At 59.6% G+C, this 15,043-nt stretch overlaps 1 long non-coding RNA gene across 2 annotated transcripts; it reads left to right on the top strand.

The window, feature by feature from the left end:
- Positions 1–1,132: 1,132 nt before the first annotated feature.
- Positions 1,133–7,622, top strand: LOC309857687. Of its 2 annotated transcripts, none has more exons than XR_014307852.1 (3): positions 1,133–1,780; positions 3,124–3,264; positions 6,221–7,622. It is a non-coding gene; the product is annotated as an uncharacterized lncRNA (long non-coding RNA). The 2 variants fall into 2 exon arrangements; XR_014307853.1 differs by lacking the exon at positions 6,221–7,622 and adding an exon at positions 4,073–5,678.
- Positions 7,623–15,043: the final 7,421 nt, after the last annotated feature.

Genomic DNA, 15,043 nt, shown 5'->3' with positions numbered 1-15,043 from the left:
GCCCCAGCCCTTAGAAGCGGGTCTCCCCTGGTCCTCTCCAGGCCCAGATTGTTCGGGGCACCTGTCCTGGGGAGTCTGTGCTCCGTGTCCTGGGTTTGGCTCACGACGGTCTCGGCTATCAGGGTGGAAACTTCCCCAGAGCAGGAACATTGCCTGGGCCGGGCTCCAGGCACCGTCGGTTCCTCTTTGTCGGCCAAATGAACACATCCCCCGAAGGAAGGGTTCGGGGAACGGTGGCCGTCCGCGCGACGTCGCACCTTGCAGCCATCCCGGCTGTTGTCGGCACGTTGTTCAGGGTCCAGACAAGCCTCCGCCGTCCGAGCTGAGTGAACACGTTACAACCTGTGACTATGGAAAGACTTCAGTTTTGCCGAGGAGACGTGTTGATAGTTACAGTTCGGAGGGAAGTCACCCCTCCTGGCAGAGCTCGCCACGTGCCACGGTCCCTTGCCTCCTGTGCGTGAACATTCAGCCAGCATGTGGGGGGTCGCGAGCAGGTGATGTCAGGCACCGAGAACTAGGAGAGGTGACAGCAGAGCAGAGGGGTGACCCAGGAAGGACAGGGCACGTGGGGAGTGAAGGGACTCCGCAGGGAGGATGTGTCCCCGTTTAGAGAAGGGGGCCCCTTCAGTGCGCCTCCCGGGTCCGCAGCCTGACACGCTGCCAGCCCGATCTGCTTGGCTCGCTGCATGTGCCGGCAGAACCTCCCTCCCCCACTGTCAGGACTCCAGCTGCCCCGGAGTCTGTGCTCCGGACTGAGCAGCTGAGAAACCCGGGAACGGTGACCCTCCTGGGACCGAGCCCAGAGCACCCCCATCCCCACACACGGGTCCTGCCAGCCCCCCGTATGGGCATCTGGTGGGCCACCGCGTTTTCCCCCGGGGGACCCCCACCCCACCTGTCCGTAGCTCTCCACCGGAGACTAATCCCGGGTTTCAGCCACGGGGTCTCCCTTGCCTGGAGGGCTGGGAAGTGCCCCTGCTGCGGGAGGGGAGGGACCGAGCAGAGAGAAAAGAGACAGTAACCTCTCCGCTGCTGCTGGTCTAATTCTAGCCCCATCTTGCCGCCCTGTCACTCACTGGGAAGCGCGGAGGGGGTGGGACGGACAGAAACCCAGTGAGACAGGGAGAGAGACAGATGGGAAGGGACGTTTAGGCAGAAAGAGACGGAGACAGGGAAGGGGGTGAGAGACAGGCAGAGACAGACACCCGAGGGGGGGGAGCCAGGAGGGAAGGAAGGGGGCCGAGGAGCCCCTGAGAAGGACAACTGGCTGGGTGTCCAAGAGGAGAGAGAAAAGGGGCAGAGGGAAGAGAGATGGGCTGCCCCCTCCTCCAGGGAGCCCTCCTGGCTTCGAGCTCCCATCTCTCTCCCCCTTTCTACCTTCTCCCTGAAATGGTATCCAGCCTCCCCTCTGGTCCCTGGCTCTGGCTTGGGGTTGCAAGTCCCCAAAGGAGGAGCTAAGACCAGGAGAGCGAGCTGCTGACCTTGCTGACACACCGGTGGGCAAGCTTCTCCTGAGGATGCTTTCGGACACTGGAGGCCTGGTGGCCAAGGAGTCTGGAGAGGAGGCCCCCAGCCCTGTGGATGGGACAGGGGCTGCAGGCTCTGCTCTCTGCAGCAAGCAGCCCGCCACCAGGAGACCACGGCAGAACGCCTGCAGGACACCTGGGCCCAATGTGGACACCCTGGCCACGATGACCCCACCCTACCCGTCCCCGCACAGATGAGAAAACGGCTCCCTCTGGGGGTCGGGCCGAGCAAGCAGGACCCTGCCTGTCAGGTACATGGCCGTGTGCCAGCCGTGAACACAGAGCTTGGTACTCACCAAGTGCTCAGGGGCTGTTTGCTGCCAATCAGCTAATGGAGGGGGCGGGGAGAGACAGCCCTGGGTTCTAGAAGGAGACCCCTCTCCTGGCTCCCGGCTCCCGGCTCACCGGTGGCCCCACACGGGCGGCTCCCTCCAGTTGTGGAGGGCGTGGCTGGATCCGCTGCCTTCCTCTGCAGGTGCTTCCTGCTTCCCCCTGGAGCTAAGTGAGCCACGGGCCACTTGGCAAACACGTGGGCCCGGGTTATTCTTTCTTGGGGGTGGGGGGGGCTGCCCTTTGCTGGCAGGAGTTACCTCCGACTGTTTCCCCTGCAGAGCTGGGCGGGAGGGGGGCTTGGTTTGAGACGTTCCTACCCCGAGACCTGCTTTGGCAGGTTGCCTTTGCCGGGGTACTAACAAAGCGTTAAGACTTCTCCGTTCTGGCCACACTGGCTTTCCCTCAGCTCCGCTCAGACCCCTCCTGTTTCCATTTCGCTTTCAGCCCCATGGAGTCCGCTCTCGGCAAGTCTAGCACCCCTACCACTCCACCTACTGCTCTGAGACCTTGCTCTGTTGGTCCAGGTCACGTCCACTGCCCTGACCTCTAACAGTGTCTTCCCCATTCATGACGGCCACTGAGTTCTGCTGGGGCCCCAGGTCCCTGTGCTGTGCTCAGGAGGTCACCCCTGGAGGAGTCCCGAGGACCATGGCCTCCCCTGGTGGGCTCTCCTCTCGAGGGTCAGGGTCTCACGCGGCCGGTTGCCCACCGCCTCCCGTATATTGAGCCCAACCTCCCAACTGCTGACGGCAGAAGGGGTAGCCTGCTGCCAGATAGTTATCTTGGCAAAATGCAGGAGTCCCAAGCAGTTTCATTCCCTCGTTTTGATCATTCTTGGCCTCTGGTTTTACTTCGAACCATATTCAAATCCCTTATTTGGTCTTCAGGGCTCCGCAGCCCCTACCCCCCTTCCAGATCCCCGCTTCCGCCTCCACCTTACTAAACCCCAGCCTCAGAGACCTCTCCTCCTTCTGCCCTTCCGTGTCCCTCCCCTCCACCAAGCTCTCTGCTGCCTCAGGACTTTGCACTTGTCCCCTCTGCCTGTTCCCACCCCAGATCTGCGCGACTGGCTCCTCTGTGTTATTCCCGGCACAGTTTAAGATCGCAGATCGCCAGGCAGGAGAAGCTTCCTAGACCAGCGTCTGTAACAAAATGCAACCCCCCACCCCCCATGGTTTATTTTCTTTATAACACAGATCTCCACCCGAAATTATCATGCTTTTCAACAGGTTTATTGGCTTATTTCTGTTTCCCCAAACAGAGCATCCTGCCAGGAGTGGGGGCAGGTCCGTCCCCCCCCACCCCACCCCCAGCAGCCACAGAACTTGGGTACTTGGCTCTCAAAGAATTTTAATGGACGCCCCCCCATCCTCTGACACCTGCTAGCACCTTTAAGCTCTTGGTAAGTATTCCCTGAATGGAGAGTCTTTTTCCTTGAAAGAGAGGGTAGGAATCCCTCCAGACCTCCCGCCTCCTGCCTGCCTTTTGCCATCTGCCCGGTTCCCTCCTACCCACGGCCCCTCCTCCACCCTCTCCTCCCTTTTATTCCACACAGAACTAAGTAAACACCCTTCCCTAGGCCTTAATATCATGTCCCCACGGTGGGCCTGGGACAGAGAAACCCGGAGCAGGACTGGGGTCCAGGCTTAGAGCTGGATTCACAGCCCCAATCCCCAGGGCGTGGGTTATGGGGGGGAAGCCCGTGTGGGGCCGGGTGCAGCCTCAAGGAGGGAACTCAAGGGGGTGGTCCCTGGGGAGAGGAAGGAGGTGGCAGGAGAGGAAGCAGGCGGGCCTGGCACTGGTGGGCAGAGGCCACATCTTCAGTCCACAGGGCTCCCTTCCGTGGCTGCCCCTTCTCTGCACAGCAGATCACCAAGGGTTAACAGTAGGCTGCTGTGGGGGTCCTCCCAGCCGCCCCCCAGACCAATTACATAAAAGTCACTGGAGAGTGGCCTCAGTCTTGCTAAGAGTGGCTCAGGTGTGTGGGAGGTGTGAGACCCGGAATGTGCTGGAGCTTCTGGAGTGTTCTGCAGCCCCTGCTCTGCTCGCTGGCACCTTCCCCCCGCCCCCCTACCCCAGCCAAGAGGCGAGTAGAGGTCCTCCTTGGTACGGACTCAATTAACTGTTTGTAAATTCTAAACGGAGAGCAACAGCTTTCTTCCGACTGACAATTCTGCATGTAATTGGTATTGGTTTTCCTCTGTTCCCAGAGGCGACCAGGAAATAAGAAATCTCACTCTCTGTTAAGTCTGATCCTGGCCTGGATCTGGGGTTGGGGGAATCCAAGGCTGGCCCCCCACGCCCCCTTCCTGCTCTTCTGTCTTCTGCTCTGGCCCCTAGAGGAGGCCAGGCCCAGGCATCCGGGACTGGCTGACAGAATCCTTCAAAGTCCTCAAAGAATAGCAGCATCTCAATGTGTCTCCTAAAAGCCATTTTCTAGAATGTTCTAAAGAGCCAGCTTCTGCAACGACTGCCTCCTGGGCCCTTGTCTGGGAGGAGTGTGAGGCGGTGGGTGGTGCCAAGGACGTGGGGGTGTAGACGTCTGCGGGTCCTGGGTTCGAGTCCCACCTCTGCTTCGGAAAGCCACATTCTCTCTGAGCCAGATTCCTCCCGTCAGGTCGTGAGGACAACAGCAAGGACGTTCATCTCCCGGGGCCCGGCGAGGATGACATGCTCTTTGTCATGACGCCCAGGTTTGCCAGGGGCCACTGAAAGGCTGTCTGGTCGGCCCACGTGGGCAGCTCACCTAGGACCGGGAAGGGAGCCTGCTCCCTGCGGTGGGAAGTTTCTGGGGTGTGAGTCAAGCTTTCAATCACACCGCTTCACCCTCTCTCCCCGCCGTGTTCTCCTCATTGGCTGCAGGGGATTTGGGGCTAATTATAGAAGTGCAATAATTAATTACCAGGCCTGCCAACTCCACGGAGTGTAATCTGTGAAAAAAGGCATGATGCGGGATGCCTCTCCCTCCCTGAGAGTTTGAGAAGCCCCAGACCCTGACTCCTTTCTGGACGGCCCCTTCCACACCTCCTCCTGATGTCTTAGCTCCTCGGGTGAAGGCTGGGCTTCAGAGAGGCCAACGGCACGAGCGTGATCCTGGGGAGGCCATTCTACTTCTCTCGGGCATGCTGTGGGGGTCTCGGGTGGTCCCAGTTTCTCTCCAGCCTGGTCTTCCCTGTGTCTCCCCTCTGTTCCGCCGATTCCCTTGAAGACCTGGCCAGCAAACTTCCCACCAGGTCCCGACTGGCCCTCAGGATCCTTCTCAACACAATCCCAGCAGCCTGTTGATCGATTTGTGTTGGGGTCTGTGATGAACGCCGATGCCGTACACGGGAACCCCCTGGGGACCCATCCTAAGAGAAGGCTGGGGCCCTCAGCAGAGGGAGGAGCAGCGTCTCCCCCAGACTCCCCGCCCGCTGCCCAGCTTCCTGAGTCGTTCCCTGTCCCCCTTGTCCCCTATGGATCCCCACCAGGGCAGTGGCTCGGGTTCTCTCCTGTACACTGGGGGTAACGCTTCCCGCCTTATAGGACTGTTCCCCAGAGCAGATGAGTAAGGAGAGGATGCTGGATGGGTTCTAGGATCCGTCCTGTAACACCCGGGGAATCGGAGGGCCCTCACCATCAATGGAGTGTTTGCAGTTTGTCTGTGTTTTAAAAACTCTTAGTGGTGGGGGTGGGTGGGGATAGAAGTGCTCCCGACCGGTGGCATGCTCGATCATTGAACAACAGCGACTGGAGCCTTGGAACCGGGCCGCACAGAAACGCTCATAGAGGCCAGCCGTTCTTTCTGAAATCCGTTCCTGTTCTGTGGATCCCCCCAACCCCTGCCGCGCTCAACAATAGCAGGTAAAAATCACTGAGAACAGAAGGCCCCGTTGTGGGGCTCCCGAGCGTGCACTGGGGGAGGTCCAGTCGGCTCCAGCTGCCCCAGCTGTGGCCACACCCCGGGCATCCTGACGGGTCTGGAGGACCAAAACCCCTTTTCCAAATAAGATTTTTCCAGATCTGCCTCCTGTCCCCAGTGGGGCGCTCCTGACAGGGACCCTGTGATCAGTGCCTTGTATATTTTTCTCCTAACGGTGCTATTTCTCTAGAGGATGATTTTTATTGGTTACGTCATATTTGTCATGTACATGGTCTACCCTTGTCCTAACAAGCCCTCCAGACGGTGGCTAGGGCTGGTTCCGAGTTTCCACAGGACAGAGGAGTTCATAGCATGTGGTGTGCATCACCAATGAGGCCCCGGGCTACGGTCCTTGTGATTCATGCCTGGAGAGAGATGCTCAAATGTTTCAGAGCACGAGCCTCGGGTCCTTACCGTTGATGTGTGATTTCTTTTTTCTTTCTTTCTTTTTTTTTAGATTTTATTTATTTGTCAGAGCACAAGCAGCGGGAGCAGCAGGCAAAGGAAGAAGCAGGCTCCCCCCTGAGCAGAGAGCCCGGTGCGGAATTCGATCCCAGGACCCTGAGATCATGACCTGAGCCGAAGGCAGACACTTAGACAACTGAGCCACCCAAGTGCCCCCAACTTGCCAATTTCTTATCCCCACTTTAGGCAAGAGGAAAACGACCTCCAGCATGCCTCGTTCAAGGTCACCCAGAAAACCAGCTGCAAGGCAGGACTCTATAGCCACTCAGCTACTCTATTCTACCGCCCAGAAAAGTCTCGCTGCCACTCTTGGCTTGAAACATTGTTTCGAGCCTCCTGGAAGCCTGAGAAATCACAGCAAGCTTAAAAGCTTCCCTTTGGTCAGACTTATTCTGGTCTCTGCGCTGATGTGCATTAAGCAGGTCGAAGCCTTGGGGACCACCCCTTCTGCTGCCAGCGAGGCCAAGGTCCTAGCAAACCGGGATTTGTATGTATTTATTCCGGTCCTCCAGCTGTGGCAGGTCCGGACGACGGGGCGAACTCATTTTCAGCCGTAACTGTGCCTCTCCGCTTCTCTCTAGAGCTTTCTCTCCCAGCCTGAGTGGCCGACCTGCCGTTCGCCAGGCAGTGAATTAATTACGTGCACGCACCACAGACTCTGTCAGAGAACACGGAAAAGCAATTTTAGAAAAGAAACTCTTTTTTTTCTCGCTTGGTGGCTTTCATGGTGGGAGAAAAGGACAATTATGAATTACATCAGAGCTATTCTGGAGCCCTGGGGTGATGGTGCGAGGGCTGGGAGGAGCCTGGCCTCAGCTCTTTGGGCAGGTCCCAGGCCTCAGGGCACTTGCTCTGCTTTTCTCTGGCTTCCAAGAGTCACTCAACACCCGAAGGTCGAGAGTCAAATGATCCTAGGATACCAGGAAAACCCCGAGGAAAACCTGACACAATTTCTTTGCTAAAAGCCAGGAACCTGGGGCCCCTGAGAGGGAAGGGCCCTTACCAAATTCACGCAGCCAGACAGGTACGGGCCTGGGGTTGGCCCCTCCTGTCTAGGGTGTCCCGTAGTCCCCAAGGTTTGGGGAAGGAGCAGCTTCTCACGTTGGGATCCCGGGAAACTGAGATGGCATTCGGCCCCGAAGGCTGGAGTGGAGTGGGCGGGGCCTCTTGGTAGCTGCCTCTAGTGGCAGTGGCCCCCCCCAAAGATGTATCCACAGCCTGACCCCCAGACTCTGTGACTGTGACCTTATTTGGAAAAGGGGTTTTGGCAGATGTGATCAAGTTAGAGATCTCAGGATGAGATCATCCTGGATTATCTGGGCGGACGCTAAATCCAATGACACGTATTGTCAAGAGAGAGAGGAAGGAAGGTCATGGGGCCGCGGGGGGTGGGGGGGGGGCTGGAATGCTGCACAAGCCTGGGAGCGCCCGCAGCCCCCACTGCTGGAGGAGGCAGAACAACCCTCCCTTAGAGCATGGGTAGGGGGCACAAGCCGCAGACACCGTGGTCTTGGACTTCCAGCCTCTGCACCTGGAGAACCCGTTTCTGTTGCTGGAGGCAGCTGACTCTGTGGCTCTGTGTTATAGCGGCCACAGGGCATGAAGGGACAAGCCATGGGCAGAGAGCAAGTCTGGCCCTGCCGACCTCGCAGGGGTCCCCGTGGGGAACCACGGGGCTGGGGACACCTTCAGACATAGCGTGACCTTGGGCAAGAAGCCTGGGCCCCATCCGTCTGCCCAAGCCGGCAGATCCGTGGACAGGTAGGTTTCCAGATGGCCGGAAGGTGGGTCTTGTTACAGGGACAACAGGGACGTGAGGCCGACAAGATCACCAGCCCCCAAGCAGGAATCTCCTATACGGCAAAAGAATGAAGACGAAGTAAAAATACCTCTGGCGGGGGGGGGGGGGGGCAGTCAGAAAAACAGCAACAGCACAATAGGAAAAAGAGTAAAATCCTGAATGAGAAAGAAAATACATGTTCAGCTTCACGAGTGATCAGGGAACTGAAAATTAAACCGCACAGCGTCAGTCTTCACTCATCAGTGCGCCTGCAGAGCCCGGCGGCGGCCTGGGGGACCCAACCAGCTCCGCAACGGCTGGGGGCGTGCACGGGCGCTGCCTCCGGGGAGGTCTATCAGGACCGGGTCTGCGCACTCACCCTTTCCAAACCGGAGGGTCCTCATGAGGGCCTCTCAGAGAAGACGCTCGGCAGGTGTGCAGAGACCAGGATGCGTTCCGCCCCAGTGTGGCTCGTGGTGAAGAGACAGGGGACCCGTCTAAGGGGCCCCCCCGCCCAGGGCTGAGGGGGCTGCTCAGCCCAGCTGCACTCGCTCTACAGCCCGAGCACAGGAATCCTGGATCTGTCTACCTGGCCCGGGAAAGAGGCCCCTGAGGGGTTAGAGGGAGTACAAGGAGTCTCATTATGTACAAGGGAAAGCATCAGCTCGGTCCGAGCGCGTGGGAGTGAGAACACGTGATGGAAACACGCATCCCCACCCTCCAAAAGGCCTGCTTCACACCTCCCGGTCCCCACAGCCTCCCACACCCGCGCTCAGCCGGTGACCCGGCTTCATTCTTCCCCCGAGGAGCCAGAAGCCACTGGGTTAGGCTGGTCCTTGCTGCCCACACACGCCTCCTCTGCGCACGGCCCGGAGCCCCCGATGCCGGCAAGCCCTCCCGGAGCGCCGCGTCCCCACTCGGTGCACCCGCACCCCTTCCTGGGTCCCCATTAGCACCCACCCACCCCGCTTCTGCCACCAGAGGAAATGGGCTGCGGTGTCCGGCCGCTCTTCTGGAGGCTATGAGAGACGTGTTCTGGAAGGGGCTGTCCCTGACCACTGCCCCCCGCCGTGGTTCTCAGCCCACCTGGCGGCCGCCCCGAGTCTCCCCGGACAGTGCTGTCATGGAGGCCCCCGGGCGTCTCCGGGCGCCCCCCCCACGCTGCACACATGTCTGCACTCTTGCCTGGCTGGGCCTCTCAGTGGCTGGGCCCGGCTCCCCCTGTCCTTTGCGCCGAGGCCCCCGGCTCGCCCCCGGCTCTCCTGCCTCTCAGCCTCTTCCCTGGCTACCCCCTCTGTCTCCTCTGCTGCCGTCCCCCACCCCGTAACCCCAGCCTCCACGCAGTGTCTTTGGCCGTCTCCTCTGTTTGCTGCTCACTCTCCCTCCCCGGGCACCTCGTCCCTCCCGGGGCCCTCTCTCCCTCCCGACTCCTCCAACCGCCCGCTGCACACCTCTGCCTGCGAGTTACCTCCTGACCCTAGTCGACAGGTCCTTTATCGCTCTGATAAAGGTGATCTCGTCAGGTGGCTCTGACCCCAGTGGACCTCCAGTGGGTCCGTGATGCTCCCTCCTTCCCGGCAGCCTCTCCAGCCCCCCAGCATGGATGCAGCGGACCAGTGAAACTCTGGGAGGAGCGCTCAGCACCATTACCCTGGCTGGTTACCAGGCCTCCCTCCCTGGGAGGCCTTCAGCAGGTCCCCTCTCCTCTCTGGACCTTGGTTTCCCCATCTGTAAAGTGGGGCTGGACTCCGCTGTCCTGGTGCTGAGGCTTTTGACTGTGTCCACCTGGAGGCAGCGGGCCGTGGTTGCATGCCCGGGTGTGTGTTCAGACCCACCCGATGTGTGCTCCCAGGCGACCCTTCCTCTCTCGGGGGCTGAGATCCGCCCTCCACCGTCGGGGCTTCCCAGGCCACGTGGCAGCGCAGCCGTCCTCTGACCCCTGGGGTATTTGCCGTCTAAAGACTCACAGACAGTTCACAGTCAGGCTTGAGTTCCACTCCCAGGCCCCAGTGGGCCGGGGAGGTGGCCTCTGTCAGCCCAGTGTCCCCTCAGCCTCCTGGGGTGGGGGGGTGGTCAGAGTACAGAGTCCCCCCCCCCCCCCAAGCTTCTGCTGGTAACTAGTGCAGAATTGAAAGCTGGGGGAGAAGGTTCTCTGTAGGACCGGGAGCTTTTTGAATGCAGAGCCCAGGGGAGCTGCTCGGGCTACAGGGCAAAACACGTGAGCTGAGCTCCAGAAATGGGGCCCATCTCGGGGAGGGGACAGGCAGGACACAGTTGGCAGGGCCCAGTGGCCCCGGGACTGCCTCACACAACACTCGGGGACTCCTACCACCTTAGAGGCCAGGGCAGGGGTGGGTGTGTTGGCAGCTTGGGGTTCCCTGTGCCCCCCCACGGGCAGCAGCCCCCACACTGGGTTTCAGTGAATCCCAGCAGGGGCTCCATTCTGGCTCACTGTCACATGGAGAACGTGAGGCTCAGAGAGTGGCCGAGATGTAACCAGGGTGTAGGACTTGGGGTGCCCGACCCTCCCCTGCCCTCTGTTTTCTGCATCTCACTCCTCACGGCGGGGGTCTGGCTGCACCCCCAGGATCCTGCTCAAGACCCCCTCAGTCATTTCGTTCCATCTGCGTTTTGTGTGTTTTGTTTTTGTTTCTTACCAGTTTTAATTGAAGTGTAATACATACACAAAAAAGTTTACAAATCATTGGGGACCAGCCCCCTAAAGCTGGTGAGCGTGCCCCATGGACCACCCCGCGCTGAAGAAACAGAACACTGTGGAGAGACCCCTCGTATCCCTTCCAGCAGCCGCCTGCTCCCTCCTGTATCCTTGAAGTCCGCCCTGTCCCTGCCGCGCCTGTCTTTGAACTTTACGGAAGGAGAACAACACGGTCTGTGTCCAGTGCGCCCGCGTCTTCTCTCAGCCCCGGTGCCCGGTGCCTAAGCCCGGTGCCCCGAGGGCCCACTTGGCTCATGCCCGCGGGCGGAGAGCGTCCTGATGTGAACAGACCGTGGCTGACGTGTCTGCTGCTGTCCACGGCGTCTGGGTCACTTCCGGTTGGCGACTGCCCAGTGTAGGGCTGTGAACACTTTTGTGCTTTGGAGTGGACGCGCGCACTCATGTCTCTGTGTGTATTTCTTGTGTGTGTATTTACAGAGAAGCAGACTTGCGGGCTACGGGGCAGGTGCCCGGCCAGCTGCGGTAGAGACCGACCAGCAGCTTCTGCGGGGAGGCGGGGGGCAGCAGGGTCTCACCTCCCTTGCTCTCCCTTTCCTGTTGAAGGCCACAGTTGGGCACCTTATCTTGTCGGTTTCTTTTCTTTCTTCCCTCCCTCTCTCTCCCTCTCTCTCTCCTTCCTTCCTTCTTTCTTTTTTTCTCTCCCATTTCAATCTGTCCTTTATTAAAGTGCATGGTTCAAGCACTTTCTATTGATCTGTCTCTTGTTTTCTTGCTGGCTTCACCCAACAGGCCTTTAATCCACAGCTGCTCCCTGGCACAGAGCTGGTCCTGAGGGAGTGAGTAGTAGTCTTGGGAGGGAGCAGGACCCCGTTTCAGAACTCGGGACTCAGGGCTGGCTTCCAGCCTGACACAGCCCCTTGGTGAGCCTTGGGGGTCTGGAGGCACCCCCTTTCCAGACGATTCTCCCCTCCTTAAGCAGGGAGAGATCAGCTGTGCCTTCCGGCCCCGAGAACATCTGTCACAGGAGTCTCCCCGAATCATTCAGAATGACACTGTGGTCACTTCCAACTCATTCATTCACTCATTCATTTATTCATCCACTCACTGCCGAACCAGCGTGCCCTGATGTTCCTCTGTTCTGGGTTCTGGGCTGGCCCAGGGATGAGTGGGCGATTGAGCCTGTCCACTGCCGGTTCCCGTAGCCAAACAGCGATACACACCAGCACACAGAAGACAGTGACCAGCACGACAGTGGGAAGAGCGTGGGGCTACAGAGGCCGCAGAGAACAACTCCTGCTCAGGCAGAGAGGGCTTCCTGGAGGAAGCGAGTTTGGAGAGAGGACTTCAAGGAGGCAAAGAAGAGCTGGAAGAGGCCGTCAGGCCACTTGAACAACTTGTATGGACATAAGGACGGTAGAAGGGGCCTGGAGAAGTGGACAATGGTCAGATGTTCACAGAAGCAGAAAGTGGGGTGGGGGGAGAGGAAGGCAGATGATGGGGGTTGAGACAGGGAGGGAGCCTGGATGACCAACAAGGGAAGCCACATGGTGTCCCTCGAAATAGAAACAGGAAAATGAAATCACACGGAGGGAGAAGCAGAAGCATATCCCAGTCCCAGGTCATACAGCCACTGAGGGTGAGGATGAAATTTCAACCCCGAGTTTCCTAGCAGCCAAGGCAAAAAGGGAAAGAGGAACGACAGGGGTCTCACTGTCCAGTCTAAGGAAGAAGAGTGCTCTAGTGGGACCTAGACGGGAAAGAAGATGAACATGGCTTTAGTGTTGAAAGCTTCTCTGTAGTTTGGCCTAATGGTCTAGAGTCTAGACTCTAGAACCATCTGGATTCTAGAAACATCTAAAAATGAACCTGTTTCTTACTTGCCCCTAGACTATCAAGCTGTGGTGCCTGGGTCGGACCCTGGTCCCGTGCCGGACACTCAGTAGTTGCTCAGGAAATGTCCTCATCCCTTCTTGTTCCCTGTGCAACCTGATCCTGTTTTGGTCTCTTTCCAAAAATTAACTTATTCCTAATGATGGCAAAATACGCATAACATAAACATGGACGATTTTAACCATTTTAAGCGTGCAGTTCAGCGGCACGAAGCATATTTATCGACTGGGCAGCCGTCCCTCCCGCCATTCTCCAGAACATTCTCATCTTTCCAAATAGAAGCTCTGTCCCCACGAAATGCTAATGCCCTGTCCCTTCCTGCAGTCCCTGGTGGCCACCATCTACTTTCTGTACCGGTGAATTTGATGACTCTAAGGACCCCATATGAGTGGAATCCTACAGAATCTGTCCTTCCGTGACTGGCTCATTTCACTGAGCACAATGTCCTCGAGGGCTCAGTTACTGGACTTCCTGTGTGCGCCATCAGGGGACCCGGCCCCCGACGGGCACGTGGCATTGACCGGACCTTTGGTGAATGTCCGTGGTCAACTGCATGCCGAGGGGCCCGGTAGGAAGCCAGCCGGCGCCTTCCCTCTTGTCCCTCATTCACCTCCTACCGCTTTCTGCCGGGGAGGCGCTCCAAGCCCCGCTTGCCAGGTGCGGTCCCCGGGGCAGGGAGAAGCGGGCTGCTGCTGGGCTGATGTGCAGGCCTGGCTCTTCGGGGTCCTGTCCTTGCCTTCTGATCCTGCGTCCCCACTGCCGGGGTAGCCAGGGCTTGTGGGAGCAGAGGTCGGGCACACTGCCGAAGGGGAGGAGCTACAAAAAGGGACAATCTTCAGAAGGGGACAAGCTGCGGGGGGAGTGAGCTGTGGGAGGGGACCCCCCACTCACCCACGGACCCGGATTTGCTACCACCCCTTCTGTCAATGTTGGGAGATGATATTCAAGGATGTGGTTGTTGGCCCCAGGCTCAGAGCCCCGGGCTTTACTTTCAGAAGCTTCTCGTCCTTACCCAGGCCCTTCATAGATCCTGGGTGGGTGTGGAACAGGGGATCCTAGGTCTCAGGCTCTGAGCAGGAGAAGGGGCCGTAAGCCCTCTAGGGATCAGCGGACACTGAGGCCCCCGAGGGGCACTGGGCATGCCTGGCCGGGGCAGGGCCGAGGGTCCTGGTCCCCTGCTGGGGGAGGGAGACGGTTGTGTGCAGTCCGAGAGCTGGACCTCCTGTCTCGCGTTGCACCGGAGAAAGGGGAGGTCCGGGGAGGGGAGCCTGGCCGGGGTGTCACCGAGCATGTGAGAAGCAGAGCTGTGACCCCCGGTCAAGCCTGCCAACCCCAGAGCCCTGGCCCCTCGGGACAGCGCCCTCGTGGAGACGGGAGCTGTGTTCTCGAGGCCCGGCCGGCAGAGACAGATGGGGAAGGAACGGGAGCCTGGCGTGCAGGCGCGCAGTGGGCTGGCTGCGGCGTCACCTGGGGGCTTGTTAAACTGGAAGTGACAAGCCCGAGTGAGGGAGCAGATGGCGATTTACCCAGCTCCCACAGACAGGAAATCCATCAGCGAAGGCTGGGTTCTCCTGCTTTCGAGGCTCACACGGCACAGGGGAAAATACGGAAGGAACCACCCGGACTCCTCCGCCACGGGGCCTGGGGGCCACGGACCGAACGTGGGGGTCGCAGGAGGGGCTGCCCGGGGCGACAGCAAGGAGAGCGTCCCCCAGGTTGCGGGAGGTCCGGCTGACCCGCAGCCGGTAGATTGTCTTCCTTCCATCCCCCGGGCCGGGCGGCAGCGTCGGTGGTAATGATTTCGGTGATAATATGCCGGCTGGCGGGTGCTGACCTCTCCAAGCCGTGTCTGGGCTCAGGGATGGAGCGACGGATTCTTCGTGGGGGAGATGGTGGCTCGTGGGACCCTCAGGTTCCACCAACCCGGTGTCAGGTGTGAGGAAGGAGTTAAAGCCGGCAGTCCCCCAGCTCTTCGTCTCCCCGGGAAAGGTCTCCTTGCGGAGCTACAAGCACGACTCCCCTGCGTCAACCTCCCAATGGGCCCGGCAGGTGGGGTCCAACCCCACGGACCCTGTGCCCCGGGCCCGGCCCCCTGTCTGCCCCCACAGGCCTCTGCACCTGCGCGCTGCCCTTCCACACACCGCAGCCCCTTCCCCACAGCCCCGCCGGCCCGTCCTCCTAGTCGCTCCCTCCGGGCAGAGGCACCACCTCCTCCGTCTCGTTGTCCTCAATGATCCATCATCTGTGTGTCTCCTGACCTGCCTCTCGGCCCTCCACTCTGTCCACCCGCCGACCCCGCACAGACGTTCCCCGGAGGCAGCGTTCATCCGCCCTGTGGGCCTGGGACCCTGGGCAAGGGCCCGGCCCAGAGCAGGTGCTCAAGAAACACAGCTGAGTGAGCGAGCGAAGGACCTTAAAGGGCACTGGCGTCTGAGCCCGGCTTCCGCGATCGCCGTTTTGATGCTGTC

Source organism: Mustela nivalis, assembly GCF_964662115.1.
Source record: "Mustela nivalis genome assembly, contig: HAP1_SCAFFOLD_1088, whole genome shotgun sequence".
Taxonomy (NCBI): domain Eukaryota; kingdom Metazoa; phylum Chordata; class Mammalia; order Carnivora; family Mustelidae; genus Mustela; species Mustela nivalis.
This window is presented reverse-complemented; position numbering and strand designations above follow the sequence as displayed.